Raw genomic sequence first — 18386 nt, forward strand, 5'->3', positions numbered from 1 at the left:
ACCTTAATAAGGTATTGAGCCAACACAATGAGGTGTTTTTCAAAGAGGGACTCGGGTTTGACCAAGCACAAGCAAGAACAAGACGTCCTCTCAAAAGTGCACAACCCCTCTAAAGGAAACATTTGTACGAGAAGGGCACAAGGAGAAAGGTAAGGTTGTTAGTGGGAAGGCCACAAGGGGCATGCCCACTGTCAAGAAGCGAAAAGAGTTCATGCATCCATCCTATGTACTTTGTAAGACTAACGATGGAGAAGTTTATGCAATATTTGTTGGTCCTCAAAATGCATTCCGATTATATGCTATTTGGGTCCCTAAGACCCTTGTGACTAACTTGAGAGGTCCCATTGCAAAATGGGTGCCTCTAACCAAGTCATAATTGTGTGTAGGTTGCCTTCTCCGATGGAGTAAAATGGGTGATTGACAGTGGATGTACCAATCATATGACCGGAGATAGCAAATTGCTCTACGATTTCATGGAAGCTATTCAACCATTCATGAGCATTATGTTTGGTGGAGGTTCAAAAGGACAGGTACTCGGGTTGGGCAAGGTGGCTATCACAAATGACATGTCTCTTGCAAATGTCATGCTTGTCCAATCCCTTAAATACCATTTGCTTTCTTTTGGTTATGATACACTCTTTCGACTAACGGATGTGAAAGTCTTTAAGAGAGATACTCTCCAAGTGGCCTTTGTTGGAGAGTTGGATGGTAACCTTTACACGGTTGACTTCTCGAAATAGAACACATTCCATGCAACTTGTCTAATGGCCAAGGCCGACAAGGGGTGGCTATGGCATCGCTGGCTAGCCCATGTCGGCATGAGAAATCTTCAAGATCTCTTAAAGGGGAATCACATCCTTAGACTAACCAATGTCTCTTTTGAGAAAGATCGTGTGTGTAGTGCATGCATAGCCAGGAAGCAACATCAATCAAAGCACCCACCCAAGAACATTGTGTTTACTTCAAGGCCCCTGGAGCTCCTTCATGTGGATCTTTTTGGGCCTCCTTATTGGGATAGTCTTGGTGGGGAAAAGTATGGACTTGTCATTGTTGATGATTACTCAAGATATACATGGGTGTTTTTTCTCAAGTCCAAGGACGAGACGAAGATCACCTTCATTGATTTTGCCAAGCAAGCACAACGCAAGTTTGACAAAGAAATCTTGGTAATAAGAAGTGACAATGGCTCTGCGTTCAAGAACTATACCTTGGAAGAATTCCTTAGTGATGAAGGGATTGAGCATCAATATTTAGCTCCATACACTCCTCAGCAAAATGGTGTAGCCGAAAGGAAGAACCGTACACTTGTGGAGATGGCAATGTCCATGTTGGATGAATACAAGTCACCACATAGTTTTTGGGCCGAAGCTGTCAACACTGCATGCCATGCATCAAACCGGCTCTTCCTCCGCACTATATTGGAAAAGACTCCTTATGAGCTCCTAACTAGGAACAAGCCAAATGTCAAGTACTTTCGTGTATTTGGGTGCAAATGTTTCATCCTCAACAAAAGAGAACGGTTAGGAAAATTTCAATCCAAAACAATTGAGGGCATATTTGTTGGCTATGCATCAAACTCTCACGCATATAGAGTCTACAACATATCCAATGGATGTGTCGTAGAAACTTGTGATGTGATGTTTGATGAATTTAATGGCTCCCATGGGGAGGAAGTTGATCTAAGTGATGTAGGTGAAGAAGATTCCTCTCAAGATATTTTGACCATGGGTGTTGGTGCACTTCTTCCAATGGAACAAGAACCTCATGATGATGAAGAAGAAGATGGAAGTTTCACACATCATCAAACTACTTCAACACCCATACCACCACAAACTCCTATTGTTCAACCAATGCCCTTAGTCCAAGTACAAGAAGATGATCAAGCTCCTCTTCATGATAATCTTCAAGAACAAGATCATCATCAAGGGCAAGAACAAGAAAGTACAATCATTGATGATGAACCTCAACAAATGCAATATGAACAAGAAGATCTTCCACCACACATTAATGATCCATATGTTGAGGACGTGGATGATGGACATGAAGTAGAACCTCGAGAAACCCTAACCTCCATCATGCCTCGAGTCACCGGTCGTGTTGATGTTGACAAAATTCTCACCAACATAATGGAAGGTAGAGTCCCTCGTAGACATTTGACAAACTTTTGTGCTCACTTATTGTTTGTATCTAGTGTTGAGCCCCTCAAGGTACAAGATGCATTGATGGACAATGATTGGCTCGTTGCTATGCAAGAAGAGTTGAACAATTTTGAACGCAACCAAGTGTGGTCATTAGTCAAGAGGCCACCTACCGAGCACAACATCATTGGAACAAAATGGATTTTCAAGAACAAGCAAGATGAGAATGGTGTAATCATCTGTAACAAGGCAAGGTTAGTCGCACAAGGGTACTCACGAGTTGAAGGTTTGGACTTTGGTGAGACCTTTTCCCCTGTTGCCTGTCTTGAATCCATTCGCATCTTACTTGCTTATGCCGCTTTCAATGGTTTTACTTTACATCAAATGGATATGAAGAGTGCTTTCCTTAACTGTCCTCTACGAGAAGAAGTATATGTGTTACAACCACCTGGGTTCGTTGATCCAGATCACAAAGACTATGTGTATAAACTTCATAAGGCTTTGTATGGCCTCAAACAAGCACATCGTGCTTGGTATGATCATTTTAAGAAGATTTTACTCGATGATGGTTTTGTGAGAGGGGTGATCGATCCCACTCTTTTTACTAAGAGGGACAAGGGTGATTTGATCTTATGCCAAATCTATGTAGATGATATCATTTTTGGTTCTCCTAACATTCATTTGTGCAAGAAGATTGCGGCTTCAATGACCAAGAATTTTGAAATGTCACTCAATGCGGATTTGAAGTTCTTTCTCAGATTTCAAATTCAACAATTTCAAGAAGGAATTTTCTTGTATCAAGCAAAATACCTCAAGGATATCCTAGAGAAGTTTGGCTTGTGTGATGCCAGTCCATGCAAGACACCCATGCCAACCAAAATTGCACTCACTGAAGACACAAATGGTATTCCTTTCGACCCATGTATTTACCGCTCTATGATTGGTTCATTGCTTTATCTTCGTGCATCTAGACCAGACATCATGTTCAGTGTATGCATGTGTGCTAGATTTCAAGCTTCCCCTAGGGAAAGTCATCATAAGGCAGTTAAGCATATTCTTAGATATCTTGTTCACACCCCAAAGTTGGGTTTATGGTACCCCAAGGATGCTAAGTTCGATCTCATGGGTACATAGCTGCGGATTGGGATGGAGATAAAGTGGATCGTAAGTCCACCTCCGGCGCATGTCAGTTTCTTGGACGCTCCTTGGTAAGTTAGTCCTCGAAGAAACAAAATTGTATTGCCCTCTCTACCGCAGAAGCTGAATACATTGCAACCACCAGTTGTGCAACTCAATTACTATGGATGAGGCAAACTTTGAAGGATTACGGTATCAGCTATAGGCATGTGCCTCATCTATGTGATAATGAAAGTGCCATCAATATTGCTGAGAACCCCAAAGATCATACCCGCACCAAGCACATTGATATTAGGTATCACTTCTTGAGAGATCATGTGGAAAAGGGTGATATTCACATAGATCATGTTGGCACAGATTTGCAACTTGTGTATATTTTCACAAAACCATTGGATGAAGCAAGGTTTTGACGACTTAGGCATGAACTTGGTATCTTGGATCTTGACAATATTATGTGAAATCCAGTACTCATTCATGCATGAAATTAATGTCTTGTCTTGATGTAGGCATATATTTAGGGGGAGACACTCAACTCATGAGTACTCTCACCCTACGTAATGCATAAAAAGAACAACCACTCTCAAAGCTACCATGTTATTCTAACTATGGTGATTTCCATGATGGAGTAGTGATTATGCACCAAAAGTTCAAATCTTTGGGAAGTCATGTCAAGTACACTCATACATGGTGGCCTTGGCCACTGCTCTTGTCATTAAAACAGATGCTCATTGCTTATATATTGTGTCTTTACATCCTACTATGTATTGAACTCATCATCTTCCCATCATTGTCGTTAGCACCAACTATGACCCCCTAGTCTCACAAATCCATAAGTACTTCTGGTCGTCCACTATGTACCGGACGTCTGCTCCGGTCGTCCAGACTTTTCCCAGGCACCGGCCATCCGTAGAATGCCGATCGTCCGTAAAAATCCCTCTATTGTCCTCAGGCCGGTCATCCGGTCTATCCGTTCTTCCGGTAATTCTTTCCATGGCGTAGGCACCGAACTTCTGCAGATCTCCGGTCGTCTGGCTTTTTCTCAGGCACATATATATAGTGCGGGGTGCAGTTTGGGTCAGTTTACCCTAATCCGTTCGCCCCCTCTCCTCCTTTTCCCCAACACCGCCGCCCCTCTCTCGCGGCCCCTCGTCGCGGCCGCTAGCCGCCCGTGCCCCTCACCGACGCCACATCGCTCGGGTCGTCCCTGTTCCTGGCGCGGCCCATTGCCGGATTCTCTCCGGTCGTCGTCTTCCTCCCCATTCTTCACTCCGAGGTCGGAATGGTGAAGACCAAGCACACTGCTCGCAAGGACCCCCCCCCCCATCTGGGTCCTCTCGTCCCTCCCATCGCAGTGATTCTGACGATTCCCAAGAACAGGCTCGTCCTAGGAAGTGTGTTCCTCCACCTCGCCGCTCTCCAAGCGAAGACTCGTTGGAGGGCTCTGACTATGAAGATGAGCTGGCTCATATGGAGAGAGGAGAGTCTGTCCCTGTTCGCACCACTGCTCCCAAGCCTAGGACTCGGCAGACCACCTTCCAACCTCCCCTCCTTCGGTCCAACCTCACGGTGATGCTCGTCATATCTCACTTGAACCTCCTTTATCACACGGCCGTCACGTTAATCGGTTCGACGTGGTTCCCATTGCTTCCTATCTTAAGTTGCGTCGTGATATTGATCAATTTACAATTGCTCGTGACTCTAGGGATAGTCCTTTTCGCACTAATGTCCAAGCTGGCATTTTTACCACTATCATCATTCCTAAGGGTCTTTCTCTGCATCTGTGCATTGATTTAGAGCATATTCGTACTCATCCGGAGAAATATTCCGGGGCTATTGAGCTCATTGAGTCCTCCAATCTTGCTGCCCCTTTACATTTCAACATGACTTTAACCAAGCCGCCTTTCATCAATTTTATGCCACATGTTTCTTCGGTCCAAATAACACTGTTACTTGGATGACCTCCAACACGAAGCTCTCGGCCTCCTATTCTCAATTTGTTGCTGCCCTTAGTTTTCCCGACACCGGGTTCAAAAATCACAATGATGACCCCGAACATAGACCCAAGGCACTGATGCATGTGCTGATCTTATCAAACCAATAGCACAACTGACTAATGATGAGAAACTTAAGGGTTTTAACCAAGTCTCCATTTGGCGTGCTCCTTTCTTCATTACCTATCAATGTGTCATTGGCACCATTTATCCTAAGATGGGTGACAAGGGGACTTGCAGTAGCTACTGCATCGATCTCATCCATCGCCTCTATGAGTCTCCGAAAGGGAAGATCAATGTGCCTCATTTTCTATGGCATGAGATTCGCCTCGCTTCATTTCAGCACAAGCGGGCCTTTCCTCATGCTCCCTTTCTTCAGGCATTCATCGAGAGTGTTGCTTCGTTTGCTATTGTCTGCACTACTTTGCATGAGCGATGAGTCATTCCCGCACACATGGCCGATAACTATGTTCCCAAGGACTCTTCCTCTTATGCTCATCTGCTCCGCACTTCTGCTGGCATCCCTCATTCTGCTCCCTCCGGATCTCCACCCTTTGGTCTCATTGCTCGCATTCTGGGGAAGGCCCACTCTGCCTTGATGAAGGATGTTACTTTTAACTACTCCCAAAATCATGATGTTGTCACGTGCCTTATCACCTCCAAGAATGCTCTGAAGGCTCGTCTGAGAGACTCTGGAGTGTCCGATGTGAGTGATGATGACCATTTTCCAGATGAGCCCCCTTCTGACTTTGGCTTTCCCTCGGGTCCCGAGTGGTCTGATTTCTTTGACGAGGCTGGTGGTAGTGGTGCTCATGATGATGATGATGTGGCAGGGTTCTGATGATGATGATGCTGTTCTGGTTGCTCCTCTTGCCCCCCCTCTTTTGGGTACTTGATGCCAAGGGGGAGTAGCACTTCCTTTTAGTACTGTGTAATATGGTGATATTAGGTTGTTAGTTTGTATCATACCATGAACTATGTTAATTATGTTATGTATCGTGCCATGAACCATGCTTCACTATGTTTTATGATCTATGTTATGAGTGGTATTATGGGTTCTTGTGTTCTTTGAGTGTTTGGCTGAGTTTTGGTTTGGATTCTTCGGTATAAATCTGAGGGGGGGCTCCTATCATGCTTATTTTTACTATGCACATGGTTAGGGGGAACTCCACAACAAACTCCTTCGATATTCAAAGTTTTTATTATTATTGAGAAGTGCATGTATGTTGTCATCAACTAACCAAAAAGGGGGAGATTGAAAGTGCAATCATGCCCTTAATCATATTTTGATGTTGATGACAACATGCATATATGGGACTGATCATGTTTATCAAGTATATCTTAGGACTATGTCTCAAAGGCCGTGTGTGGAACATGACTAGGGACAAATGCATATAACTCAAGATCGGAGATACAAGACATTAGCCTTGGCTTTGTTTATGGTTTGTTCTTGAGTATAGGGATCCCACACTATTAAGAGGGGATTGTTGGATCTAGTGAAAGATTTGCTCAAACCCACCAACTCCAGTTTTTCTCTCCGGACGTCCGTTACTCTACGGACGTCCGATCCCTCTCAGCTGTCCGGACGTCCGGCTCTCTTGGGTCGTCCGGTGTTCTCTTATAGAACAATACTCATGGATTTCTGAGCCTCTCCATATGTCCGGTCTCCGGACGACCGACACGTCTCGGACGTCCGGTGTTTCTTCCACATAACAATATTTACAGATTCCCGAGCCTCTCTGGACATGAGGTCTCCGGACGACCGGCATGTCTCGGACGTCTGGTTCCTGTGTGCTGGTTCATGGCTTATGAATTCCCAGCGGTCGCACGACCGATGGCTGTTGGACGTCCGGACATATTTGTGCCACCGGACGTCCGGTGCTGTCCGGACGTCCGACCTCTTCAGTGCACTTAAGTGGCTGACATGATTACTTATTCCATACCCACTATATATAGGCTTCTCCCTTCCACGGGATGAGGTTGACCATTCACTATGAGCTTGCCAAGAACACTTTTCACTCTCGCTCTCAATCCTCTACACAAAATCCTAGATCCCCAAGTGGTTTGGGAACATTTGAGAGAAGTTCTCCAATCAAGTGATAGATCCACTCCTTCGCTTTCTGTGCACCAAAGGAATTCGTGATTTGAGCAAGTCTTGAGCTTTTCCCCATCATTCTTATTACTCTTGGAGGTTGGAGACTCCTAGGCGATAGGAGTCTTTCGGAGATGAATCGACCTTTGTGATTACCCCCCAGAAAAGTTTATGAGGGTTTGGAGACCACCCCAAGGTCTACCACTAGTGGTTGAGAAACGCCTCCGTGGTGTTGTATCAAAGGGAGAATAGGGTGACCCTTCGTGGCGTTGGTGTGCCTTCGTGGTAACATCCACATTTCTAACGGTGAAGTAGCTTCCCTCCAAGGAAGTGAACATCGGCATACATCCTCGTCTCCCGAAGTTGCGGCTATTCCTAACCCTAACTTTTTACTTGTGGTTACTTGTCTCTTAGCACTTACTTATATCATATTGTGCTTGCTTACTTACATACTCGTGTTACTTGCTTAGTACTTAGTACTACACTTGCAATTGTTAGGCTCACCTTCATATTCCGCATTATTGTCTAAAATTGCTAAGTAATAATTAAAATTTGTAACTGTACCTATTGACCCCCCTCTAGGTCCATCTCGATCCTTTTAGGTGGGCAGGGTGGGGATTTGCTGACGGTATGTTTCCTCAACTGCAACCCCACCTCACAGTGAAAATATTACGACTGAAATGAAAATGCCACACACTTATAAAACATTAAGGCCATGAGGCGATGCAGTGCTGGTTACAGGAGGAAAGAAAAAAGATGCATCAATCAAAGACATCCACCTCCTCGACTCAGGGCGTCGGCCCACTGAACAGCGGCTAAGTAGCAGCGGCTTTCATGGCCTGGTCGAGGTGCTTCTGAACAATGGCGTCCAAAGATTCCAGCCGCTGGAAGAAGGCCAACATCTTTCTTTCCTCGTTGGCCTTGTAGTGGCCTATGTAGACGATTTCCTCGTAGACGTGGATGTGCAGGTCGACGCTTTCTTGCATGGTGAGGCACTACGCGGCGAGCACAGCCTTGAGGTGCACATTCTTTGTCGCGACCTCCGACACCTACAGGGCCACTAGGGCTTGAAAGAGTTCTTCACCATGGAGGTCGATGAGGGTGGTAGGCAATGAGGAGCCTGGGCTTGCGGGGTGGGGCAGTTCGACAAGGTCGTCTGCGCGCTTCTTGACGGTGGTGAACTTGCGGATGGAGCAGACCATCATGCCGTCCATGCGAGAGGCGAAGCCGGCATCGGCGAGGGCTATGACGCCGGCTGTCGCCAGCACCGTCTCGAAATGCTGCATGGTGTGAGGCCACAGGCCAGCGTCTTGGACGATCTGTCACAGCTGACTGCCGCTCGCGTCCATCGCCTCCATAGGTGCTTGTGGCGGGCACATTTATATGAGAGTCCAAACTCTGTTGCATTCACATCGTGCTGACCTATTTTTCTTCTCCAATTAATTCACTTTGCATGCTAATTGAGGATGCATCTTTGACCATTCAACGTCTCCGGAACCGCTACCCTCTCCCTCCTTGGCGTTCAAGCCGTATCAATGTAAATGCGGGTAAGAAGCGATTACTTATTTTCTACACTGTGCACCGCGACCGTGTGGGGGTGCGACGCGAACGGCACAGGCATGCTATACTTGTTCCACTTTCTTGTTTTGAACTCGTGACTTGTAGTAACACTCAGTTTTGAATATATAAGTTTGGTTGTCATGCCAATATGTACAGCACTCCCTCCATGTAGGTTGGGTCGCTGAAGTCAAAATTAAACACAAAACACGATGGTGACGGACCATTCTACCTCCGTCCTGGTTTATTGCTGCCAGTCGTAATTTATGCCAAATTTTGACCATAAATATGACTAACAAAAGGTTAATGCCTGCCACACAATTATATCTTTGAAAACGATGTTCAAATACAAATCAAATGATATAATTTTTGTTGACATGCACTAACATTTTGTCAGTTAAATCTTTGGTCAAAATTTAGCACAAATTACAAAAGGGACTAATAAACCTGGACCTAGGTAGTACACCAGGTCGAAGATAGTGATACTACATATAATTAAAGCCAAATAATAGCAAGGTATCACACATATCATTTAGAACTGGAATAAAAATGCCATACACTAATAAAACATTAAGCTCACAAGGCAATGCAGTGCTGGTTACAGGAGGCAAGAAGAAAGATGCATCCATCAACGATGTCAACCTCGATTCAGGGTGATGGCCCATCAAACGACGGCTAAGTAGCAGCGGCTTTCGTGGCCAGGTCGACGTGCTTCTCAACAACGGCATCCAAAGATTCCAGCCATTGGAAGAAGGCTAACGTCTTTCTATCCTTGTTGGCCTTCTAGTGGCCTATGTAGACGATTTCCTCGTAGACGTGGATGTGCAGGTCGATGGTTTCTTGCATGGCGAGGCGCTACGCGGTGAGTGCGGCCTCGAGGTGCACATTCTTCATCACGACCTCCAATAGCTGCAGGGCCACCAGTGCTTCAAAGAGTTCATCACCTTGGAGGCCGATGAGGGTGGCAGGCAACGAGGAGCCTGTGCACCCTGGCTGGAGCAGTACGGCAGGGTCGTCTGCGCGCTTCTTGACGGCAGTGAACTTGCGGATGGAGTCGACCATCATTTGGCACATGCGAGAGGCGAACCGGCATCGACGAGGGATATGACGCCAGCGGTCGCCAACACCATCTGGAAATGTTGCGTGGTACGGGGCTGCAGGCTGGCGTCTTGGACGATCCGGCACAACCGACTGCCGCTTGCGTCCATTGACGCCATTGGTGCTTGTGGCTTCTGGTCACTTGGTCTTGGTCTTGGATTGGAGTGGGTAGTGTTGTGCATAGACTTGGAGTAGATGGATTGGAGTGGTGGGCGCCTTTATGAGAGTCCAAACTGCGTTGCATTCACATCATGCTCGCTCCATTCCGCTTCTCCAATAAATGTGAGGAAAGAGATAGAGAGGAGATGAGAAAATAAGGGGAGTGGGCTCTCATGCAAGAGCCTGGCTATATGCGTGCTTCAAGGCAGATGCAATAAATGTGAGGAAAGAGATAGAGAGAAGATGAGAAAAAGTACTTATCTTATAGTCAACCTTATAACTAACCTTGTGTATGAGTGACTATATGTGTTGGTGTAAGTGCATCTAGTGCCCCTTAGTGATTTAGGTGTATTGAAGACTTATAAGTTAAGGGACTAATATGTTTATGAGTGTACACAGGCTCTATAAGTCAATGAGGAGTTTGATATTTACAGTGAAAGTCGACCCCTAAAAATGAATGTCTTCGGCCGAAGACTTTGGTTCTCCTGAAGACTTTGAAAGTGAAGAAATTGGTGTGACCATGAAGACCTCGATATTCACGGGAGGAATCTGGAGCGTGAAGACTTTTGTTTTCGTAGTTTCATTTTCTTCCTCTTGAGTCATAGGAAACACCGTACTATTAAAGGGGGAAAGGGTAACACTAAGGAAACAGATTTCCAAGTGATGCTCATCTCAAAATCCTACACCTACCCAGTCCTTCGAGTGAAGCCTTTGGAAATCTCATATCAGTTCAGTCAATTTCTTTAGTGACAGAGACAAAGATCTTTTGGTCTCTGAGGAATTTTTTTTGACTGAGGAGTTAGGAATTCGCCAGTGCGGATTGCCTACACAGTGAGGAACATGATAGCCCTGAGGAATTCCAACCTCAAAATATCTGTTGCTGAGCCGCGCGCTAGCCGTTCAAAATATCTACCACCTAACGGTCATATCATTGAAGGGCATTTATGTCTTATCATGTCAGGCTGCTCCCAGGCTATAAATAGCCGCCCCTACAACCACTAGCTGGTTGGCTACTCCAAGAGAAACTGACACTTGTCATTTGAGAGCATCCCGTCCTCCAAGGACTTTGAGCGAGAATCATCAAGTGAGGAAAACCCAAATCCCAAACCCAAACCTACAAACCCCAAAGTGATTGAGCATCACTGAAGAGATTGTTCCTGTGTGGAACCGATGCTTGTTACCTTTGAGGACTGTGTATCCTCCAGACGGTTAGGCGTCATGGCCTGAGCATCCAAGAGGAATTGTGGATTGCCGAGTGACCTAGTCTGTAAAGGTTTGGAAGTCACATGTGAAGACTTACCACTACTGTTGGGCGAGATTTGCGTGATCTTAGCTCAAGGAGAATACAGTGAGGACTGTGTGTCCGGGACTGTGTGTCCTCGAGTTTAAACTCAGCCGCTCCTACCAGACGTACAACTATCACAGCAGTTGGAACTGGTCGAACAAATCATTGTTTTCACCAAGCCAACTGGTTCTATTTCCTCAACCCTTTGTTTTCTTCAGTTATGTGTTGATGTACCTGATCATTACTGTTTGAAGACTTTGATTGAAGACTTTGTCTAATTCCTCAATCCTATTTCTCTAGTCAGTTTGTCTTCATCCTGCTTATCTTGTGTTTACGCTTTCTGTACTCAGTGCTTGTCTTTCATTTCATCATGATGACTATGCTGTTACTCTGTTTTTCCTATACCTCAGTACTTATTCCGCTGCAAGTAGTTCTTCGCTTAGGAATTTCCTCACCCTGAAATTCCTCAGTGAAGATTTCTTAAAACTCACCTATTCACTCCCCCCTTCTAGTCGATGTAACACACTTTCAATTGGTATCAGAGCAAGGTACTCCCTTGTTCTGTGTTATTTTGGTTTAACTGCCTGGAGTTTTAGTTATGTCGACTGCAGGAATGAGGAGTGTGTCCCGCCCCATCTTTGACGGTCATGAGTATCCCCGGTGGAAGGCCATGATGAAGAAGCGACTCATGGAAATGAACAACAAACTGTGGACCATCACTGAGATTGGTCTTACCGATCTATGCAAGATGGCAGAGGCTGATGATATTCGCAAGTACACTCTACTCAACCTCACAGCGAAGGATGTCATCTGCTCCTGTTTGTCCCAAAATCAGTTGAGGAACATCATGCATCTCAATCATGTGAAGCTAATCTCGGATCGGCTCTCTGAGGTCTACGAAGGTCATCGTACTCGTCATGATCCTTGGTTTGAGGATTTCAAGGATTCTCTCAAGGAGAAGACTTTTGCACCTAAAGCATCATCCTCTTCACCGTGCCTTATGGCAAAGGGTGCCCAGGTAACAGAATGCTACTTTTCCGAATCTAGTGATGATGAATCAGGTTATGAATTTGGCCCCAGCTATGTCAAACTTGCTTCCCTTGACACTAAGCAACAAAGAGCTCTTGAAAAAGTTCAAAACATGCTAGATGAAAGCGATGATATGTTGGGTGAGTACTTGCATAAAAATAAGGCCTTGACTGATAGTCTTCAAAAACTTCAGTCAAAGTTTGACAACCTTCAAAATCATCATAACTCTCTCTTAACTGATCACGCGAAGCTTTCTTGTGAATTTCTTCAGAGAAAGCAAGATCTTGAGACGTTAAAAGCGAGTTATGAAGATCTTCAGAAGGAAAATGATTCATTGCTTGCTCAACAGATCAGTTCCGCTCAGGAAGAATTTGTTCCACCATGTCTTAAATGCATTGAGCGTGAATCTGCTAATTCATCACCTGGATGTTCAAATGCTTCTATTGCTGCAAATTCTTCAACTATATCTGTGGTCACAAATTCCTCATCTGAGGATACCACATGTATCACTGATGATAATGCAGGGCTGAAGGAATTGTATGTGACAGGCATTTACAAAAGCCTTAAAGGGCATCAGACTCTTTGTGATGTGCTCAAAAAGAAGATCTTGAATAGGAACCCTAGGAAAGAGGGTACTGCCTTTGAGAGGAAACTCAATACTGATGGAACCTACTTGAAACCTGAGCAGTACCCCAAAACCTCATGGGTTGCTGCGAAAGGACCTCCTGTAGATCCATGCAATTTATCTGGCGTTACCTCCGATTCTTCATATTCCTCTGATGAGTCATTTGACTCTAACTATAAGCTGTTTAAGAATGACAATGGTGAAGTATTTACTCGATATGTTGGAACTAACTGCAGGAACGGTCCCCCTATGAAGAAAATCTGGGTTCCTAAAAGATTCCTTGAAAATCTTCAGGTGAATGTCATCATGACACCACCCATGAAGAATAGGAACCCCAGATCAAATTCTTCATACGGACCAAACTCTTCATATGGATTCAAGTCCTCATATGGACCAAATTCTTCACGTGGATCAAATTCCTCACATGGATCAAAATCCTCATATGAACATCATCGTGCTAACACTTCTGTTTTGCAGGGAAAGTCTAAGGGCCATGAATATGTGCATTATTCTTCAAACCATTATGTTCATAAGTCCTCGAAGAATTTCTCTTCTTATTCATATGCTTACCATAACCACTCTTCTATGAAACGAAGTGCACTGGCTGCTATGCCATCATTTTCTTATGGAGCTCGCAGAATGATGAACTCTTTGCCACCCCTCCAGATGTGGGTGGTAAAGAAAAAGAACTAATCTCTTATGCAGGGTCAGGTCTCCAGACGAACTTGATCGTCTGAAGAATTTGCTGGAGACCTGAATGTGCTTGAAAGGACGCAAGCTAATCACGAAGAAATGAATCATTCATTTCTCACGTCCTCATATTGCTATATTTGTTACTGTTGATGAAATTGATATCATATTCTTCATTGATGAAGTATATGGGATCTGTAAGTTGCACTAATTCATCTACAGGATGAACAACCCAAAGCTACTGAGTGGGTCCTCGATAGTGGATGTACAAATCACATGACTGGTGACAGAAGCTTGCTGATGGACACTGATTTGTCACCATCTCATCTGAAGCATATCACCTACGCTGACAAAGGTAAAAGCAAGGTATTGGGTCTAGATAAGATTGCAATCTCAAAGGATAAACACATGTACAAAGTCATGCTTGTTGAGTCGTTAGGATTCAATCATATGTCAGTCTCAATGCTTTGTGATCTTGATATGGTTGTTGTCTTCGGGAAATTCCACTGCCTTGTGCTAATGGAATCTGACAACTCCAAAGTCTTCGAAGGCTTTAGGAAAGGATACTTGTATATTGTTGATTTTTCTACAGGACCACAGCCTGCCACATGTCTACTCGCAAAAGCTTCAGAATGCTGGTTATGGCATCGACGACTTGGTCATGCTGGGATGAGGAACTTGCATACACTGGCAAAGGAAAACACGTCATTGGCATCGAGGGTGTCAAATTCCTGAAAGATCATCTTCGTGGGGCTTGTGAGGCTGGAAAGATCACCAGAGCCAAGCATCTCGCAAAGACTATCATGACCACTTATCGTCCCTTTGAATTACTTCATATGGATCTATTTAGCCCTACTCATTATGCCACGTTCACTAGTTCTGCATCATTATATGGCTTTGTCATTGTTGATGACTATTCTCGTTACACATGGGTGCATATCATCACTTACAAAAATGAAGTGCAGGAAGTCTTCAGACGTTTTTCCTCAAGGGCTTACACAAACTTCGGTGTGAAGATCAAGCATATCAGGAGTGATAATGGAACCAAGTTCAAGAACACTGGCCTCGATGAATATCTCGATATGCTTGGTATTACCCACGAATTATCTGCTCCTTATACTCCTCAGCAGAATGGCGTCGTGGAGCGCAAGAATAGGACTCTTGTTGAGATGGCTCGCACTATGCTTGATGAATACAAGACAGCTGAGCGCTTCTGGCCTGAAGCAATTGATACTGCATGCCACATCATCAACAGGGTATATCTTCACAAATTCTTCAAAAAGACCTCATATGAACTCTTGACCAGAAACCCAATGTAAGTTATTTCAAAGTCTTCGGTGCTAAATGCTGGATTAGAGATCCTCACCATCACTCTAAATTTGCACCGAAAGCACATGAGGGTTTTATGCTTGGTTACAGAAAGGACTCGCACACCTACAGAGTCTTCAACTCCGTTCACCACAAGGTTGTTGTAGATGTGCAGTTTGATGAAACTAATGGCTCACAAAGAGAGCACCTACCTCCTGTGCTAGATGAAATGTCACCTGAGAAATCCATCAAGTTCAAAGCTACTGAGGATGTCATCCCTACCGACGAAATTGCCGAAGAAATCATTCCTCATCGTGAAGAAAATCATGTTGGTGCCGCTGAAGAAACTGGTCCGGAAGAAACTGCTGGGCCTAAGCAAAGTCGTCAACCCGCACATCCTCACATTGCAAATGAAGTGCAAGTCGAGAAGATCATGGATGACATTCGTGCACCAGGTCCCCTCATGTGCTCAAGAGCTTCACATTTATCTAACTTTTGTGGGCATTTTGCATTTGTCTCTATCACAGAGCCCACTAAAGTAGATGAAGCATTCATGGAATCCGAGTGGATTCAAGCCATGCAAGATGAATTGCATCAATTCGAGCTCAACAATGTGTGGGAGCTTGTCAAGCGACCAGACCCATGCAAGCACAACATCATCGGTACCAAATGGATCTACCGCAACAAACAACATGAAAATGGCCTCGTGGTGAGGAATAAGGCTCGTCTTGTAGCTCAAGGCTACATACAGGTTGAAGGAATTGATTTCGATGAAACTTTTGCACCTGTTGCTAGACTTGAGGCTATTCGCATATTGCTTCCTTATGCTAACCATCATAATATCATCTTACAACAAATGGATGTGAAAAGTGCATTCCTCAATGGTAAGCTTGAGGAAGAAGTATATGTTGCTCAACCACCAGATTTTGAGGATCCAAAATTACCAGATCACGTTTACAGACTCAACAAGGCCCCTTATGGCCTCAAGCAAGCACCTCGGGCGTGGTATGATACACTGAAGGAATTCCTCATGAAGAAAGGCTTCAAACCCGGTTCACTTGACCCAACTCTTTTCACCAAATCATATGATGATAAATTATTCGTGTGCCAAATATATGTTGATGATATTATCTTTGGCTATACTAATCAATGTTATAGTGATGAATTTGCCTATATGATGAGTGAAGAATATCAAATGTCTATGATGGGAGAATTGAAATTCTTCTTAGGTCTTCAAATTCGTCAACAATACAATGGCAGATTCATATCTCAGGAGAAATACCTCGAGGATGTATTGAGGAAATTCGGCATGCAAGACTTTAAAGGCGTGAAAATTCCTATGCCCACAAATGGCCATCTATGCACTAATGAAAATGGTAAAGACTTCGATCAAAAGGTATACCATTCCATGACTGGCTCTTAAGTTATCTATGTGCATCTAGGCCGGATATTATGCTTAGTGTTAGCATGTGTGCCCGATTTCAAGCTACACCGAAGGAATCACACCATAAGGTTGTGAAGCATATTCTTTGATATCTAGCTCACACACCAACACTTGGATTATGGTATCCCAAGGTCTCTTACTTTGATCCCATTGGATATTCAGACTCTGACTATGCTGGCGATCGGGTGGACCGCAAGTCAATGTCTGGCACATGTCATTTCCTCGGACGATCCTTGGTATGTTGGTCCTCGAAGATGCAGAACTGTGTATCACTCTCCACTACAGAAGCTGAGTACATTGCTGCTGGATCATGCTGTGCTCAATTACTATGGATGAAGCAAACACTCAAGGACTATGGCATCAACGTGAAGAATGTGCCTCTCTACTGCGACAATGAGAGCGCTATCAAGATTGCTCATAACCCAGTTCAGCACTCGAAGACAAAGCACATCCAGATTCGTCATCATTTTCTTCGTGATCATGTGTTGAAGGGCGACATCTCCATCGACCACGCAAGCACTGAAGACCAGCTGGCCGATATCTTCACTAAGCCCTTGGATGAGAAGAGATTTAGCAAGTTGTGGTGTGAGCTAAATATCCTAGAATCTTCGAATGTTCTTTGAAAAGGACACACATCCTAATACTTATGCTGACTTGATGACTTAGATGTGCAACACACGAAGTAATGTTTTTCTTCAATCAATGAAGACTAACCCTCTAAGTGTGAAGAAATTAATGAAGAAATTGATTCTTAGAACCCTACGAGAATTGTACGTGGTGTCTGAAATCAGCTTTCTTATACGGTGGGTTACGCCACCAACCAAAGTTGAAAATCTTCAATTTAAGTTTTTCTTCATTTTTGAAATTCCTCGATTTTTCAAATTCTTCAACTTTGCATTGTCTTCACTCTTTCCGTCGTTGTTCTTCATTTGACTATGTATATATATATACATATATATATATATATGAGTTTATGTCCTCTACAGCATTCACTTATTGCTATTTCTTCAAGTTGATTTTTCTGCTAAGTGAATGTGATCGGACCCTTTCCCCCTCTATGCTAAACTCAACCCAGTCCGTTCACAAATTCTTCATGTGCATTCTATTTGAAACTCGTTCAAATTCTTCACTGTGTCCTTGTCAGCTGAAGAAATTGCGAACGAAACTTTGAAATATTCTTATCTAAATTTTTTGGCTTTTGCCGCTCAAACCATTACGCATTCCATGGTATATTTTTTTTATTCACCCATGATCTCACACGGTCTCCACTTCACAGTACGTGGGTGACAAATGTCGCGCGAATGAGAAGGGTCAGCGGCACGTTCGTCCAAATTCTTTGGGCGAATAGTTATTCATCTCCACTATAAATACCCCCTCCCCTTCCTCATTTCACTTTTACTCCGCTCGAATTCACTCACTCGCTCAAGCTTCTCAAACCCTAGCGCCACCGCTAACTTCATCGTCGCTGGTGAGGAAGAGCTTCACTGCCTTGACCTCGTCGCCATTGTACTCGCGCCAACCGCGGAAATCTTCCCTCCACCGCCGTAGACGTCTTCCTCGTCAAACTAGGGCGTGGAAGATCCGAGCCGACGAACTTCCAAATCTATACTTCTAGTTCGTCATGTTCTTTGTCAAGGGTAATTAAAAGTTACTTTTACCGCATTTATTCTACTGATGATTTTCATCAAATCCTCAAAAGGTGTTTATTCTTCGATCTCCACACTCTAAACACCTAGCACAAATCTTCAGTTCTTGAGCTGTTTCTCTAAGTGATGTTTTTCTTCAAGATTCCTCAATTGTGTGAATCTCACGATCTGCACAACTCTGGAACCT

The sequence above is a fragment of the Triticum dicoccoides genome, chromosome 2B (genome assembly GCF_002162155.2).
Source record: "Triticum dicoccoides isolate Atlit2015 ecotype Zavitan chromosome 2B, WEW_v2.0, whole genome shotgun sequence".
In the NCBI taxonomy this organism is placed as follows: Eukaryota; Viridiplantae; Streptophyta; class Magnoliopsida; order Poales; family Poaceae; genus Triticum; species Triticum dicoccoides.